We start from the raw sequence: 18,646 nt of genomic DNA on the forward strand, positions 1-18,646 counted from the left end.
ACATGTTAATTCTCTCATTGACTTAATCCATGATTCCCAGAATGTAAGAAAAAGATGTTTTTCCCCATCTATAAAATAGAAGAGTAGAGGATTTGTTTTCACATTATTAAGTTAGCAAGTAAGGAAACAGCACTTTACTATTGTCTGGAATATTAATACAAGAGCTATATTTAACTTAAGAATATGCAGTATTAATAACAGTAGCACATGTTTGAATACAGTCAATATGTTAATAAATTTCAGTAATTGCTACATTTATTAAAAGTAATAAAAATTAAAAAAAAAATAAAAGTAAAATGGAATCAGAGTATTGAAGCACGAAGGAATATCTCCAACAAGTAGGACTTTATGAGTAGCCCTGAATCAACAGTTAAACATAGAGTTAGCATATGATCCAGCAATTCCACTGCTAGGTAGACTACATATCCAAGAGAAATGAAAATATGGATATCTACATGAAAATTTATACATGGATGCTTATAGTAGTATTATTCATAATAGCCAAGAAGTAGAAACAACCCAAATGTTCACTGGTAAATGAATTAATAAAGTGTGGTATCTCTATACATTGGTGTATTATTTGGCCATTAAAAGGACTGAAGGTCTTACATGCTACATTGTGGATGAAACTTGAAAATATTATGCAAAACATTAAGTGAAAGAATACAGTCACAAAGGATCACATATTGTATTGATTCCATTTATACAAAGTGTCCGGAATAGGTAAATCTACAGAGACAGAAAGTAGGTAAGTTGTTGCTGATAGCGGGGAAGGGTGAGGGATGGTGGGATTCGGGGGTGGTAGCTAAGGGGAACAGGATTTCTTTTGAGGCTACCAAAAATATTCTAAAATTGTAATGATGATTGTTCAACTCTGAATACAATAAAAGCTACTGAGTCATACACTTTAAATGGGTGAATTGATGGAACATGTCCATGTAAAGAAAATTATGAAGGAAAAAAAAAAACAGGTCCTTTTCCAAGCAGAGATAAGAAAGGTGTGGTATATCTGGTGAATTTCATCAACCCCTTCTGGCAAGGAAAGGGTTCGGAAGGACCCTACATCTTGAAGTAACCAAAGGAATTTCTTCACTTTCCTTTGGATCCTCACTGTTACCCCCAAGGCTCCTGCTCCAAGGATTCCCCCTGGGTGTTCTGGAAAGGAGCCCTTTTTTCCCCCTGTTTTCATAATAGAAAGGTCTGGTAAGCGCTTACAGGGTAACCCTCCCAGAGGTATTTATAATTTGGGATTACAGTCATAACTTAGAACCTTTGATGCTTAGAAACAATCTCTTCTACTGATTTCTGTGTGTTCCATGGAGCCCTTCAAGGCTATCCAGTTGGAACCAAGAGTAAGGAAGGAGTCTCCAGGGGATGCTGGGTATGCCAAAGCTTTTCGAGAAATTCTGACTTCACATAGTTAAACACAATGTTTGGTAATTTAAAAGATAAACCCTTAGCCATCACAAAGAAAATATCCAGAAAAACTCAACTCTGAAGTTTTTGGACAAATGACATTTGACTGAGCTCTCCCCAAACTTTACAACACCGCATGACCCACATTCCCCTTCAGTGAGTTTCAGAGAGTGCTTCCAGGCTCTCAGCGGCCTCCCCCCACCTCTGGACATTTTCCCTAGACCCTGCTCAAGGTCCTGCCAGATCTGATGTCCCCTACGATCCTGCCTAAGGCACAACCAGCTGACCCAGGGCAACAAACAGCCCGTGCCAAACAAATCCCCAGCACACGAGTCACCTGGAAAGTCTCCAGAGCCAGGCTCTAGATAAGCCTCTCTCTCTAGCACAGGGTCACATGATCCGTGACAATACATTTATATAAACAGGCCAGGAAAGAGATCAGAAGAGAAATGCAGCTGAGTTTGTCCATCACACCAGCCATATTTTCTTGTCTGCAAAAAAAAAAAAGGCACAGTTGAATCCCCAGACATCCAACCAAAAAGCTGAAACTGTTACATGATGCTAGCTGCTCTAAACTACACACAACACTACCTAGAAAAACATCTATCAGTCTTCTTGAAATTTACTAAGCCCCAGAATGATGAAGTTGACCAAGGTAGCAACAAAAGTTCCAGAGGGTCAGTACCTGGGAGGTCTGTGATGTCTATTTACATTTTTTTCACTTGAATTCTCTCTCATCCAGAGGCCAGTTACTATAAAGCCCATTCTCTGAGCCTACCTTACTAAAAGAACTGGTAACTCAGTGCCTTGCGTACAAACAACAGGCATTTGGTAAATGCCTTGAGAAACTGATGAGTTAGTTCATGAGTTCATGAGTGAATTAATGACTTCAGAAGTAAAATTGCTTTAAAATCTAAAGTATTACAGTTTAGTCATTCCAATTTTTATCATTTCTCCATCACCTTATTTAGCACCTTCTTAAAGTGAACGTGGACCCAGTAATATAGAGCTTGGAAGGGATCTAGACACTGCCCACTCTGAATAATTTCAAACTTTTGCCTAAACAACATTCCAGAGGCCACCTAAAGAAACAAGTAGGAGGCCAAGAAGAAAGACATCTGAGATCTCTATTCCCACTGTTCGTTCACATACAAAGATAAAGCTACCTCCTATAATAAATAAACCTCAACATTTCAATGGCTTGTCAACAAAGAACTTGACTTTTCACTCAAATAACAGTTTGATTAGAGGATTTCTGGCCTGCAGGTGGCTCTCTTCCACAGGAACCCCATCTCCTTCCATCTTAGGGTTCCATTATCCCCTAGGGCCACATCCAAGAGATGGGGAAGGGAGGAGAGAGAAGCATCCCTCCTTCTTTATCACCTTGGCCTGTGTACTGCCGCTAAGTCACTTCAGTCGTGTCCGACTCTGTGCGACCCCATAGACGGCAGCCCACCAGGCTCCCCCGTCCCTGGGATTCTCCAGGCATGAACAGTGGAGTGGGTTGCCATTTCCTTCTCCAATGCATGAAAGTGAAAAGTCAAAGTGAAGTCGCTCAGTCATGTCCAACTCTTAGCGACCCCATGGACTGCAGCCTACCAGGCTCCTCCATCCATGGGATTTTCCAGGCAAGAGTACTGGAGTGGGGTGCCATTGTCTCGGCCTGTGTACTAGTCAGGGGATTTTCAGGAGAACAAAGTTCAGGCCAGGTAATCAGAAAAATAGGGCCCAGCCCAGGCAATCCAATAGAGACCATTAAAATGGGAAACTACAAGAACTTAAAAGCCAGACAGGGGACATAAGAAAATTCAGATGTTAGCATCAGCAGGAAGTCACTTCTGCTCCTAAGACAAAAGGATCCAGTTCACTCACCACTTACCTATCTGAGCTGCAGAGAAGGCTGCTGGGCAACTGAGACATGAAAGAGGGGCTGTTAAGTTAACAGCTGAGATGACAGTGATGTCACCTGAAGCAAAGAGATCAGGATTGAAATATCCTGTGTTCTCCCTGGCTCCCTCCCTCCAGTCTCCTGCCAGTGCCCAGGCTGGCTGAATCTAGTCAGAGCCAGGGCAGGAAGTCTGGGGAAATGCAGTTTGCAGGAACCAGTCCTCTGCAGAATGAGCAGATCAGGGAAAGGATGAGAAAGTAGATCTGAGGGCAAACAGGCAAGTGACAAACAAACATGCTCCATAAGTAACACAAACCACTGTCACTCCCATTTCATTCATAAGGAATAGTAACAGGACCATATCAAGAAGCAAGGGCTGCTGGGAAATGTAGTCCTGGGCTGGACATCCTTTACCAGTAACATAACATAGTGGGCAGTTGGCCATCTCTACCGGTTAGGTTTGAATAAATTTTCAACCCACTCAGTGGCTCCATTTTCACATGAGGTTCATGAGGGACAAAACCACAGGGAAAAGACCCTGGTGACTTTCTATGCAGTGTTATTATTTCTCCCTCCTCACATATCCCTTAGACCTAGAGCACTGGTAGGAAGAGGAGGAAGAGAAATCAACAACAGTTTCTTGGTGCTCCTGAGAGGAAGGGGCAGAGAGTGTCTAGGCATTCCTGAATCCTTAAATAGGCTGCTGATGGATGCCTTCATGGAACTTTGGGGTGAACTAGGGTAATGAAGTATGAAGGAACTGTTATACAAGACAGCTTTGGCTCCTGCCCTGTGGAGCATATGATTCTGCTCTATTGGGAGTTGCACAATAAGTGCTCTGGAGAAAAAAATGGAGCCCCAAAATGAAGGAAAACAAGTAGCCTTGCTCTGGCAAGTATCTCAGCCTCCCCACTTATACTTCAGCTCCAAACACTTACTTTCAGGCCAAGCTCTTTCTGTCATCACCTTACAGGTGTGCTTAGTTCCTATATTCATACTCCAATCAACACAGAGACCTCCTTGCACAAGGAAGGAATCCATGCACAAAACTACAAACACTACAATCCATGCACAAAAATTGCATTTCTGCTGCACTCCTGAACCCCAAGTAGGTAGGCTGAGGCCTCCCTCCACATCAGCCAGCGTGGTTCCACTCATTCCTGTATAAATTGGGATGTTTATCTACTTTTGATAAAAAAAAAAGTTTGCAAGCCTTGAATCTTGTTTAATTCTTCCCTTTGCATGTAAGAAAGAGGTTCAGTGAGAGAAGAGGGACTTCCCCAACACTGCACAGCACACCATGAGACAAGCCCAGATCTTCAGATTCTCAGAAAATCCTAGTAAGAATAGTTTCTCAAACACATGTTTCTTGTGGGAAGTGCCTAGAAATTCTCCACCCCTGAACATTACATCAATGGAAATATTTTCAGGGCCTATTTCCTCATGAATTAAGAGTTCTTTTGGTGGCAACAGAAATCCACTGAGATGACTTTGGCCAAAAAGAAGGGCTCCATGACAAGGGGCTAAGAGAACACAGAGCAGGAATGAATTCCAGGCCAGGAATGCAGCTGGAGCTAGGCATTCAAACAGCTTTAGAAATCTCTCTCCAAATCCTGCTTTGACTTTTCTGTATATCCACTCCATCTTCCATCCTCTTCAGATCAGATTTTTCTACTTTGCTATCCACGTGGCAGAAGACAAGATTCTACCTCCTCCCCGAGGTTTATGCTCCTGGACTGCTAGTTCCACATTTACTCATTTTTTTAAAATCAGTTTTAATGATGCATCAGTTACATACAAAAAATTTATCCTTTGTTAAATACAGAATTCATGCGAGTGTGTGCGTGCTCAGCTTTGTCTGACTCTATGAGACCCCGTGGACTGTAGCCCACCAGGCTCCCTGTCCAGGGGATTTTCTCGGCAAGAATACTGGAGTTGGTAGCCATTTCCTCCTCCAGGGGATCTTTCGGACCCAGAGATCAAACCTGCATCTCCTGCATTGGCAGCTGGATTCTTTTACCACTGAGCCACCTGGGAAGCCCACAGAATTCATGAGTTTTGACAAATGCATAGAATTATGCAACCACTACCACAATTAAAATATAGAATATATCCATCACTCCAATAATGTTTTTTTGTGCTATTTTCATTAGTTCCTTCCCCCATTTTCAGCCCTAGAAAGCACTGATCTGTTTTTCTAATATTTTGACTTCTCTAGAATTTTCTATAAATACAGTCACGTAGTATATGACTTTTTTTTCACTCAGCATAATGTTTTTGAGATACTTTTTTATTATGAGTATTGGTGGTTAGTTCCTTTTGTTACTCAGCAGTATTATATTACATAAGTATACCACAATTTATCCGTTGTTAATGACATTTGGGTTGTTTCCAATTGGGAGCTGTTATGAATAAGGCTGCTGTGAACACTCACATACAAGTCTTTCTGTGGACATATGTTTATGTTTTCATTTCTCTTTGGGAGATACTCAGGAATGGGATTGCTGGGTCATATTTTAAGTGTATGTTACACTTTAAAGGAAAGTCTCAAACTACTTTCCAAAGTAGCTGTACCATTCTGCATTTCACACAACAATATGTGAGCATTCCTGCTGCTTCACATCCTTGCAAACCCTTGGCATGGTCAGTCTTTCATTTTAATAGATATGCCATGTATTTCATTGTGGTTTTAATTGGTATTTTCCTGAAAAATAATAATGTTTAGCATCTTCTCATTGTTTATTTGCCATCTATATCTCTCCTTTGGTGAAGCGTTTAATAACTCTTTTGTCAATTTTTAGAGGGTTGCTGGTCTGAGTTGTAAGTTTTTATATGTTCTAGATATGAGTCCTTTATCAGATATGTGTTTTGCTAAAACATTTTTTCCTAGTCTGTGGCTTGTCTTTTGACTTTCTTAACAGCATATTTCAAAAATTACTTTTTTACATAAAGTCCAAGTTATGAATTTTTTCTTATTGTTCTACTTACTGAGTCCTAGCAAAGACATATTCATCTAATTCAAGGTCTTATTCTTTCTGATGTTTTCTTCTGGAGGTTTATGTCAGTGATCCACTTTGAGTTCAATTATTTCTCTCCTCAAACCTAATTCTCTGTGGTGGGACTCTGTGAGCTTGGGTCTGATGTTCATTCCTAAACCAATCTGTATGGCCAGAGCCAGGGAAACACTCTGACTTCCCCAGCTTGATCACATGCCTACTCTGGTTCAATCAACAGTGTCCAGAGCTGCAGGGCAAAATATGGCTGCCGCCAAGACCCACGTGTTAGGAAAAGGGGCATATCACTAACCAGAGAATGAGGATTTATTAAGACAACCTAATGTGTCCATGTGTACTGTAATCTGGCTCTACCCATTTAACACTTCGTATTTTAACCAATTAGCTTGGAATATTACAAGCTGATTATTACAAGTTGATTATTAAATGAACAGGTCTTACCAATATTCAAACACAATTTTCCATATTGCCCAACAAAGTCCTAGTCATGCTTCCATGCCTAATCTACTACAATATCATCCCCATTGTGAACCCTTGAGGGACTCTTCAGACTTAAAACATATTTGTCTTCCCCAATGAACTATTAGCTCCTCATGGGCAAGAATCTTATCTTGTTTGTCTCTGTCTCAAAGACTAGTTTAGTTCCTGGCATATAATAATTTTTGGTACTTGTTGAATATTGAGTTTGTCCTATAACTCTGTCAAATATTGATTAAATAATGAGGAACCACTATGAAGACTCTCAAATTACTTTGCAGAATTTTTTATAAGAAAATTGTCACTTGAGATTGATGGCCAATTTACACTCAATGGAGAAAAAATTAAGGTAGACAATGTAAAATCAATCTCACTCTGACTTCATACCTTTGCTGGGGAGAAACATATTTCAAATGCTTCCTTGAATTCATGAAGTACAAGGTTGAGCTGAGGCCCACTGACTAGTTAGCTTTATCACTAGAGAGCCCTGTGATCAGTAGAGTCCAATACATATAATCTCATGGTATTCTGTATACTATAGTGATACTTCATTGGCACAGTTACTCAAAGAATAGCAAATATTAGAGGGAAAGTCTGTGGTCATGAACTATAGCAAATGAAACATCATTGAAAATTTACCCCCTCAAAAAGGTGTGACCTTCAAATAGGAATTTCTGGATAGGACTTAGAGACAGAAGTTGCCAAGAAGCAAGTAGGAGCTGATCAGGTCAGAGTAATAAGTTTAAATAAAAACTGTTGTTAAAGAAATTTATCTGGACTCTTCCTTCAGGTATTAAACATGGGCATAAAAGTTATAATTGTCACACATTCTTTGATTTTGAAACAAAACAATTTCTAAATGTTTAGAATATGTCCTTTAAATAAAAGAATGCGTACAAGCATAGAGAAGAAATTTCCATCATAAAATCTTTACATAAATCTTAAGCAGCAGTGGAAAGTGTATGTCCTGCTTTCAAGTGATAAAGGAAGCTTTTTGAAGGATATGCACATGCTTAGTTATTCAGTCATGTCGGACTCTGTGTGACCCTTTGTACTGTAGCCCACCAGGCTCCTCTGTCCATGGGATTTCTCAGGCAAGAATACTGGAGTGGGTTGCCATTTCTGCCTCCAGAGGATCTTACTGACCTAAGGATTGAACCCATGTCTCCTGCATTGCAGATAGATTCTTTACCTGCTGAGTCATCAGGGAAGCCCTTGGAAGAATATGAATGTGTGAACCAGCAAGACTTCAGGGTTGTGGAAGAACAGAAAGCCGTTCTTGGTTTTCTTTCTTGGTTCCCATCATTCTGGAGTCCCTACACCCCAGCCTTGGTTCCCACAGGCCCATCACAGCATGCTGCATGTTTGGGTAATTCTAGACATCTTCCTGCATGGGCAGTGTTGTGACTGGGTAAATAGGGTGGCTTCTGGATCTCTCCAACAAAGGACAAATGACTTTGAATTTGAGAAAAACAGATCCATAGATAACTCAAAAACCTCAAGAGGCAGAGGACAAGTAGAGAAAGGTTTTGTTTTCTTTTTAATTTTGGGAAGTTTCAGTTCAGTTCAGTTGCTCAGTCATGTCTGACTCTTTGAGACACCATGTACTGCAGCATGCCAGGCTTCCCGGTCCATCACAAACTCCCGGAGTTTACCCAAACTCATGTCCATTGAGTCAGTGATGCCATCCAACCATCTCATCCTCTGTCGTCCCTTTCTCCTCCTGCCTTCAATCTTTCCCAGCATCTGGGTTCTTTTCAAATGAGTCAGCTCTTCGCATCAGGTGGCCAAAGTATTGGAGCTTCAGCTTTAGCATCAGTCCTTCCATTGAATATTCAGGACTGATTTCCTTTAGGATGGACTGGTCAGATCTCCTTGCAGTCCAAGGGACTCTCAAGAGTCTTCTCCAACACCACAGTTCAAAAGCATCAATTCTTCAGTGCTCAGCTTTCTTTATAATTCAACTCTCACATCCATACATGACTACTGGAAAAACCATAGCCTTGACTAGATGGACCTTTGTTGGCAAAATAATGTCTCTGTTTTTTAATATGCTGTCTAGGTTGGTCCACCTAAAGGAGATCAGTCCTGGGTGTTCATTGGAAGGACTGATGTTAAAGCTGAAACTCCAATATTTTGGCCACCTGATGTGAAGAACTGACTCATTTGAAAAGACCCTGATGCTGGGAAAGATTGAGGGCAGGAGGAGAAGGGGACAACAGAGGATATGATGGTTAGATGGCATCACCAACTCAATGGACATGGGTTTGGGTGGACTCCAGGAGTTGGTGATGGACAGGGAGGCCTGACGTGCTGCAGTTCATGGGGTCGCAAAGAATCAGACACGACTGAGCGACTGAACTGAACTGAACTAGGTTGGTCATTAACTTTCCTTCCAAGGAGTAAGCCTCTTTTAATTTCATGGCTGCAGTCACCATCTGCGGTGACTTTGGAGCCCAAAAAAATAAAGTCTGACACTATTTCCACTGTCTCCCCATCTATTTGCCATGAAGTAGTGGGACCAGATGCCATATTCTTAGTTTCCTGAATGTTGAATTTTAAGTCAACTTTTGCAATCTCCTCTTTCACTTTCATCAGAGGCTCTTTAGTTCTTATTTGCTTTCTGCCGTAAGAGTGGTATCATCTGCATAACTGAGGTTATTGATATTTCTCCCGGAATCTTGATTCCAGCTTGTGCTTCTTCCAGCCCAGTATTTCTCATGATGTACTCTGCATATAAGTTAAATAAGCAGGGTGACAATATACAGCCTTGACGTACTCCTTTCCTGATTTGTTGTTCTGATTTGGATTTGGATCTGTTGTTCCATGTCCAGTTCTAACTGTTGCTTCTTGACCTGCATACAGATTTCTCAGGAGGGAGGTCAGGTGGTCTGGTATTCCCATCTCTTTCAGAATTGTCCACAGTTTGTTATGATCTACACAGTCAAAGGCTTTGGTGTAATCAATAAAGCAGAAATAGATGTTTTTCTGGAACTCTCTTGCTTTTTCAATGAGTCAATGGATGTTGGCAATTTGATCTCTGGTTCCTCTGCCTTTTCTAAAACAGCTTGAACATCTGGAAGTTCATGGTTCATGTATTGCTAAAACCTGGCTTGGAGAATTTTGAGCATTACTTTCCTAGAGTATGAGATGAGTGCAATTGTGCAGTAGTTTGAGCACTCTTTGGCATTGCCTTTCTTTGGGATTGGAATGAAAACTGACCTTTTCCAGTCCATGGCCACTGCTGAGTTTTCCAAATTTGCTGGCATATTAAAGGCAGCACTTTCACAGCATCATCTTTTAGGATTTGAAATAGCTCAACTGGAATTCAATCACCTCCACTAGCTTTGCTCATAATGATGCTTGCTAAGGCCTACTTGACTTCACATTTCAGGATGTCTGGCTCTAGGTGAGTGAACACACCATCATGATTATCTGGGTCGTGAAGATCTTTTTTGTACAGTTCTTCTGTGTATTCTTGCCACCTCTCTTTAATATCTTCTGCTTCTGTTATTGGGTTTAGTTCAGATCAAAACTAGATGACTACGGGGAGGGACACTTGGTCTGAACTGGAGTAGAAGTTGACAACAAGAGCCAAGTGTTGCTTCTTGGTAGGAGAGAGACTTCCTCAAGATCTTGTACTTAATTCTGGACTTTATCCACCATCCTGGATTGCAATGTGAACTAGGGCTTAACTCTTTTTTTTGCCCCTTTATGCATGGATTATGAATTTGTATCTTGTTTCTGTTTCTTATAATTTTTCTGCTATTTTGGAGTGGGAGGAGTGAAAGGAAATCAATTCTAAACTAACCAGGCTCATATAACAAATTTTTAAAGAACAGAAAATTTTATACAATTGTTACTTGACTATTATCCATCTTCCTTTTTAAAATTAAAAAAAATTTTGTTTTAATGTGGACTCTTACTTGAACAACTGCTACTTTGGAAGTTCATGATGTTTATTAAAATTATGTGTTTTACAATAAATGCTGGAGAGGGTATAGAGAAAAAGGAACCCTCTTACACTGTTGGTGGGAATGCAAACTAGTACAGCCACTATGGAGAACAGTGTGGAGATTCCTTTAAAAACTGGAAATAGAACTGCCTTATGACCCAGCAATCCCACTGCTGGGCATACACACTGAGGAAACCGGAATTGAAAGAAACATATGCATCCCAATGTTCATCGCAGCACTGTTTATAATAGCCAGGACATGGAAGCAACCTAGATGTCCATCAGCAGACGAATGGATAAGAAAGCTGTGGTACATAAACACAATGGAATATGACTCAGCTATTAAAACGAATGCATTCAAATCAGTTCTAATGAGGTGGATGAAACTGGAGCCTATGACACAGAGCGAAGTAAGTCAGAAAGAAAAAAACAATACAGTATATTAACGCATATATATGGAATTTAGAAAGATGGTTAACAATGACCTTGTATGTGAGACAGCAAAAGAGATACAGATGTAAAGAACAGACTTTTGGACTCTGTGGGAGAAGGCAAGGGTGAGATGATATGAAAGAATAGCATTGAAACATGTATATTATCATATGCCAAATAGATCACCAGCCCAGGTTCAATGCATGAGACAGGGTGCTCAGGGCCGGTGCACTGGGATGACCCTGAGGGTTGGGATGGGGAGGGAGGTGGGAGGGAGAGTCAGGATGGGGAACACATGTACACCCATGGCTGATTCATGTGAATGTATGGCAAAAACCACCACAATATTGTAAAGTAATTAGCCTCCAATTAAAATAAAATTTTTTAAAAAGAGAATAAATAAATAAAATTTTGTGCTTTAGTATCACTTGTGATTATGCTTTTGTTCCCTCTCATTTTTTTTTATGATGTTGGTAAGTTATTTACAATAGTATTTCTCATACTGAGTTTGGTAGCTCTGAGAGATTTCTAGAAATCAGAACAATCAATAATTGTGTGATGCTGGTGACTCTGAGCTATTTGAATGGGTAAATGGGCACTTCTGCTTCTAAATAAGAAATGGTTACCTAAAGAGCTACCTTGAGCTTTCCAACTATCAAAAATCTTCTTATTCAGTCACTCAGTCATGTCCTACTCTTTGCAACCCCACGGACTGCAGCACACCAGGCCTCCCTGTCCTTGACCATCTCCCAGAGCCTGCTCAAACTCATGTCCATTGAGTTGGTGATGCCATCCAACCATCTCATCCTCTGTTATCCCCTTCTCCTCCTGTCTTCAATCTTTCCCACCATCAGGGTCTTTCCAATGATTTGGCTGTTCACATCAGGAGACCAAAATATTGGAGCTTCAGTTTCAGTATCACTCCTTCCAATGAATATTCAGGGTTCAAAAGTCTGTCTCACATCAAAAAAAATGTTATGCCTTGAAAAATGAAATCTGATAGAGAGATGTATGCTCAGCCAGAAGCTCTCTTGTTTACTTGTCTAGGCTTTGCATCTGTCCTATAAAACCCAACTGTGAATGGCTTAACCAAAAGTCTATTTGGTAGAAAGTAGCTTAGTCAAAAGTACTTTGGCTAAAAGGGAAATTAATCATTGTGAAAGAATTTAGTTGATATAAAATTTGATTAGAAAATACTGACACCAGTTAGAAATTTTTGATGTATTACTAACTTGGAAGCAACTCTCCATGGATCTCTTTCTTGAGAATTATTGAAGGGGTTTCTTTTACCTTAAAAAAGTTCAAGTTCATTCTTAGTGAAGCATTCCTTCTCTGTTCTGTTTATGACAGTAAAAATTTGAAACAACCCGTCTCTAATGACAAGAGATGAATCCCACATCTGAGCTGCTACTAAAATCCATGATCTCCGTCTTTATCTAACAAACTTTCACCTTTTCTTCAGCCTACTCCAACCCCACCTCCTATACCCTCACTTTCAACAGATGGCCTTACCTCCTTTTCTACAGAGCAACTAGAAGACAACAGAAGGAATGAAGCCTCACATTCCTCCTCGACCATCTGAGAACTTGCCTTCATCCTTCTGTTTCAGCAATGGAGGAATCCTGTCTTTATTTGAAGCTAATCCTTCTGTGCTCTGGGACTTACAATCTGTGTTCTTGAGCGCTCTCTCTCTCTCTCTCCCCCCCCCCCCCCCCCCCACCCTCTGCCTCTCTCTCTCTCCTTCTACCCCCATCATTCTATCTCTATCCTGTGACATCAACCTCTTCTTTACTCAGTTCAGCTCGGTCACTCAGTTGCGTCCAACTCTTTGCGACCCCATGGACTGCAGCACACCAGACTTCCCTGCCCATCACCAACTCCCAGAGCCTACGTAAACTCATGTCCATTGCATCAGTGATATCATCCAACCATCTCATCCTCTGTTGTCCCGTTCTCCTCCCACCTTATATCTTTCCCAGCATCAGGGTCTTTTCCAATGAGTCGGTTCTTCACATCAGATGGCCAAAGTATTGGAGTTTCAGCTTCAGCATCAGTCCTTCCAATGAATATTCAGGACTGATCTCCTTTAGGATGGACTAGTTGGATCTCCTTGCAGTCCAAAAACTCTCAAGTGTCTTATCCAACACCACAGTTCAGAAACATCAATTCTTTGGTGCTCAGCTTTCTTTATAGTCCAACTCTCACATCCATACATGACTACTGGAAAAACCATAGCTTTGACTAGACAGACCTTTATTGGCAAATAATGTCTCTGCTTTTTAATATGCTATCTATGTTGGTCGCAGCTTTTCTTCTAAGGAGCAACTGTCTTTTAATTTCATGGCTGCAGTCACCATCTGCAGTGACTTTGGAGCCCAAGAAAATAAAATTTCTCACTGTTTCCACTGTTTCCTCATCTATTTGCCATGAAGTGATGGGACCAGATGCCATGATCTTAGTTTTCTGAATGTTGAGCTTTAAGCCAACTTTTTCACTCTCCTCTTTCACTTTCTTCAAGAGGCTCTCTAGTTCTTTGCTTTCTGCCATAAGGTGGTGTCATCTGCATATCTGAGGTTATTGATATTTCTCCCAGCAATCTCAATTCCAGCTTGTGCTTCATCTAGCATTTCGCATGATGTACTCTGCATATAAGTTAAATAAGCAGGGTGACAATATACAGCCTTTCCCGATTTGGATTTACTCAATCAGCCTGTAAATAATAAAATCACAAGTCTCTTCATCTTCATTCTAAAAAACAATAAAGACTCTCACTTCACATTTCCCTGTCCTTTTCCTTCCTCCACTTCATAGCCAAACTCCACAAGGAATCATCAGCTCTTTCTGGTTCTATCTGCTCTCTTCGCAATCTCTCCTTACCTGCCCCAACCTGGCTTTGGCTAAGATCACCACTGCCAATGACCATCAGATTCTCAACTTCAATGGAGACATTTCTGTGTTTGCCTTGCTTGACCTCTCTGCAGTATTGGATACCAACTTTTCCCTCCTTAATAAAAAATCCATTCTTTTGGGTGCCATGACAATTCTCCTTTCTGACTTTTCTTTTCCTTCTGTGGCCATACCTCAATTTCCTCTGGGGACTCTATTTTCCCACTCACCTTTTGAAGACCACTATTTCCAAGCCCCTTTGTTCAAACTTCTGCTCTAGTTCCTTCACCTGCTCTCCCTGGGCCACCTCTATCATGAGGACCTCCAGTAGAGCATTGTGGCTAAAGATGTGAACTATGCATTTAAATTCCTAGTTCCATCACTCACTGGTCATTTTCCCTCCTCCAAACTACTCTCTAAGCCTCAGGTTCCTCATTTGTAAAATGGGAGTAACACCACCTTTGCCATAAAGTTATTGTGAGGATCAAAGGTGATAATGCATATAAAACAATTAGCATAGTGCTTGGAAATGCACTAATAAATGATTCTCTTAGTATTATTAGAATTATCTTTCCTTAAGCTCTAAAACATCTGGTTAGATAAAAAGACTATCGCAATGCCAGAAATAAGGCCATCTACTAGTTGATCACAGAGTTTAGAAGATAATACATCTCTTTTCTCTTCAGCTTGCCTTCCAGTTGGTAGGCAAGTCTATCTTGGATGTTTTTCTCTGAACACAGAGGATGTATTTTTTGCCTGATCTCCAGTCCTCTACTCCTCTGTCCTCTGTCAGGGTCCCAGCTCCACTCTGCTAGCATCACCTCTACATGGCCTGGACTGTTGCTGCCTCTCTCCAAAGTGGGCACCTCCCTACAACCTTTCATAGGAGCAGGTCTGGGTTTTCAGAGCCTTCCATAGGGTTCCCACTAACCTATCTCTAATAATGACCACCTCTCATAGCACAGTTTGATGCTTTGTCATGCTTTAAGATTCTCTCTCCATCTGGGAGAGGATTGGAAGGGATAAAAAGGGTAAAGGGGACAGAGAGGCTTATTCTGTCTCCAAATATTTTTTCATGATAATAAATTTTATAGTACATGTCCAAAGACTTTTGTTTATTACTTATTTATTTCCTTGCTGCATGTTAGCTACTCCCTAGTTGAGATGCATTGGCTTCGCACTGTGGTGGCTTCCCTAATTATGGAGCACAGACTCTAGGTATGTGGGCTCAGCAGTTGTGGCGCAGAGGCTTAGTTGCCCCTTGGCATGTGGGATCTTCCCAGATCAGGGACTGAACCAGTGTGCATTAAATTGCAAGGCAGATTCTTAACCCCCAGACCACCAGGGAAGCTCCCAGAAACATGATTTAGATCAGACATTCACCTGTACTAGACTGTATTCAAACTATAATATAAAATATTTAATAGGCACTGAAATGTCACTGTGTCCTGAACTCAATATCCCTGACACTAAATTAAATATTTTTTCTCTTCAAACTATTTCTCCCATTGTGTTCATCTATCCAGAGGAACCTGGGAACCATCCCAAACTCTTTCTTATCCTTTATCCCCCTTATCCATTTCTAGCCCCTAAATATCACATTACCTATTCTTCATCACTCCTACAACTACTCGTAACCCAGATCCCACCTTGAGTCATGCCTTGCATCATTCATTTCTGAATTAGATGACCCTCCTCTGAGTCACTATAACAATCTGTGCTTCTCTCTATGCTGTTACAATTAATAGCAGGCTGTGGGGGTAATTGTGGGGCCTCAAACGACCATCTCTATGCTCTCAGTGCCAAGAAGGTGGCCTGACATCCAGTAAATGTGCAATGAATACCTAATGAGAGGAGGGAAAGGGCTTCCCTGGTGGCTCAGGTGGTAGAGAATCTGCCCACAACATTGGAGGACCCAGATTCAATCCCTGGGTCAGGAAGATTCTCTGGAGAAGGGAATGGCCACCTTCTCCAGTATTCTTGCCTGGAGGATTCCATAGACAGAGGAGCCTGACGGACCATGGGTTCACAAACATTCCGACACGACTGAATGACTAACACACACACACACACACACACACACACACACACACACAAAAGAAGGGAAAGATGGAAGGAAGGAAAGGAGGGAGGATAGCAAAGGGAAATCAAAGTCAATTACTAATCTTACAACTTTCTCTTTTGAGGACTATTTACAAACTTACATTTTGGGTACCAAAGACTCAGATCTATACATACTCTGCCTCTTCTGTCAGGCTCAGCTTGCTCTGCAGATTAGGGCTTCAGAGTAGTGCAAAATCCCATAAATAGTCATTTACAACTTATGGAGAGAAGGTAATAATTGTCTCTTAATGCTTCTTTACCCTAAGTATTTCCTAATCTAACATCTGCTTTAAGACACCATGTTTAATTCTTTGGGGTTTTACTGGCCTTCTCCTAAGCTTCCAGACCTGACCATTTTCTTCCTCTTGATTTCTTATTCCTCCACAGGGAAGAGTGTAAATGAAGGACAGGAGGCAGGAAGGCAGGGTAGTGTTTAGAATGATTTCACCTGGAATAGTGGAGAGAATGCCATCATTGGAAAGATGCAAAGAGAGAGCCTCCCTAGATGCCAGGATAGGCACACAGTATGAGTGCCCCTAGGAATTATAATTCTCCCTCTGTGTCTCGCTCCTCCTCACCTCCCAGCACACCTCCTTGCCTTTCATATTAAGATGATTTTCCACTGCACTGCTTAAAGTTTCTCCAGTATATATCCAACTGCTTTTAAACTATTTATTTAAAGGGCTTTACCACTTTCTTTTGAACATTTGAACAAATCAAAATTTTTCTTGAAAAAAAAAAAAAGCCTGCAGTGTTCATTCAGTGAGGTACATAATACACCAATGACCACTTGTCAGAGATTTGGAAGGTAGATTTAGGTGAAATTTGGTATACATTATGATTTGTTCAGCAGGCAATTTGCACAATGATGGTAACCTTATAAAAACTGAAACTTAAAATGGTAAAGAGGGGCATCATCACACATATAGCAATCACTTGCTAAAGAAGAAAACCCCTTTGCTTCTAAATATGCCAGCACAAGTTATATCACCATTTCAATACACACATGTTTGTGCTTCAGACATTCTCTAAATATTTCCTCTGAGATCTCACAGATTCCCTTTTGCCCCTGGTGATTACAGAATGGTGATCTAGTTCGGATCTGTTCCTATTCTTACACACAGCAACACACACATACACAATGCTTTTTGCTAGTGGACATTAAGGGTGTTTTTTTGCTCGTTTGTTTTGTTTTTGGCTACCCCACATGACATGGCTTTCAGGATCTCTGTTCCCTGACCAGGGATCAAACCCAGGCCCTTAGCAGTGAAAGCGTTGAGTCCTAACCACTGGAATGCCATGGAATTCCTGAGATATTTTATTACTAGAGGCTTATCATCAATAGGATCTTGGGCACAGACTGCTTTTCAAAGATTTAGTCTATTCTAACAAGTATGAACTTACCTAAATGTACCTGCTGGATCAAATGTCAAACCCCATCACTATAGAAATCCTCAGTCACTGCATGGCTGCCAGTTTTAATGGCCTCTTGCCAGTCCTCACCTTCATCAACCCCCACATAGCACTTGAACAGCTAACAATTACCTCTTTTCCTGAAGGCCCTTTGATTTTTGTCTTGGGCAAGACCACTCAGAGAGTCCTATTCCTACAGAAGCCAAGACGATATAAATGGTCTGGAGGTTCTTGAACCTAAAATTGCCCAGGTGGGAATAAGAAACACACATATCTTTCTGTCCAGCTTGCATCCTGAGCCTTTGCCAGAAAGCAGGTCATGATGGAGTCCTTCCCCAGAGAAGAGTGACTCAGAAGGAGAGAGAAGGGTTAATACTCTCATTTTTTAGGGATGAAAGCAGAAAGCAGGGACCAAAGGGAATTCCAGTTACTATCTCAGCAAGGGAGTTAGGAACACAGATTGGGAATCAAAACCATATGAATTTTTTAAGATTCTCTAAATCTTATGGGTTTGTAAATTGTATTGTTCCTATTATATTAAGCAGTAGTGATTAGGAGTAAAATGTATTTCAAAAATAAATGGACAGATAACTAAGAGGAGCTAGTTGGTTGTCTTCAGGAATCTGAAGAGGAATTAGAAGAAGCTGGGGACATCACCTCCCTCTGGGGACAGAACCTCTGGGGAGTCAGAATTGGCCATGCCAGCACCCAGGAAAGGAAGGAGGTTGCATGTCTAAGACCTATTGCAAGAAACACAGGAGAAAACGACAAACCTGTCTGATCTGACAGGAGTATATGGGGCTTCTCTGTCTCCTCTGCAAGTTCCTTTTCTCTTATCTTCCCCTAAACGCTTAAGGTTATTAAATCCATAACCCTAGCCACACCCTCTCTCCTGACTCCAGACCCACATACCATATACATTGCCACAGCCCCCCACCCCCAGCTCGGCATATGCAAAATGAACCACCACCCGTCCATCCCCAACCCGAACCTATCCCTTCTCCAGGATTCTTGATCTCAGTGGAGGACATTACCAATCTCCAATCACCAAGGCTACCATCT

General features: G+C 41.1%; 1 long non-coding RNA gene across 4 annotated transcripts in view; it reads right to left on the bottom strand.

Moving 5' to 3' along the window:
* The window catches only part of LOC139178224 (uncharacterized), a 353,724-nt gene that overhangs the window by 222,554 nt on the left and 112,524 nt on the right, over positions 1–18,646 (bottom strand). For all 4 annotated transcript variants that reach the window (XR_011562652.1, XR_011562655.1, XR_011562656.1 and 1 more), the window contains one exon: positions 1,754–1,907. This is a non-coding gene — a long non-coding RNA (uncharacterized lncRNA). The remainder of the gene's footprint in view (positions 1–1,753; positions 1,908–18,646) is intronic.

The sequence above is a fragment of the Bos indicus genome, chromosome 21, assembly GCF_029378745.1.
Source record: "Bos indicus isolate NIAB-ARS_2022 breed Sahiwal x Tharparkar chromosome 21, NIAB-ARS_B.indTharparkar_mat_pri_1.0, whole genome shotgun sequence".
Lineage (NCBI taxonomy): Eukaryota > Metazoa > Chordata > Mammalia > Artiodactyla > Bovidae > Bos > Bos indicus.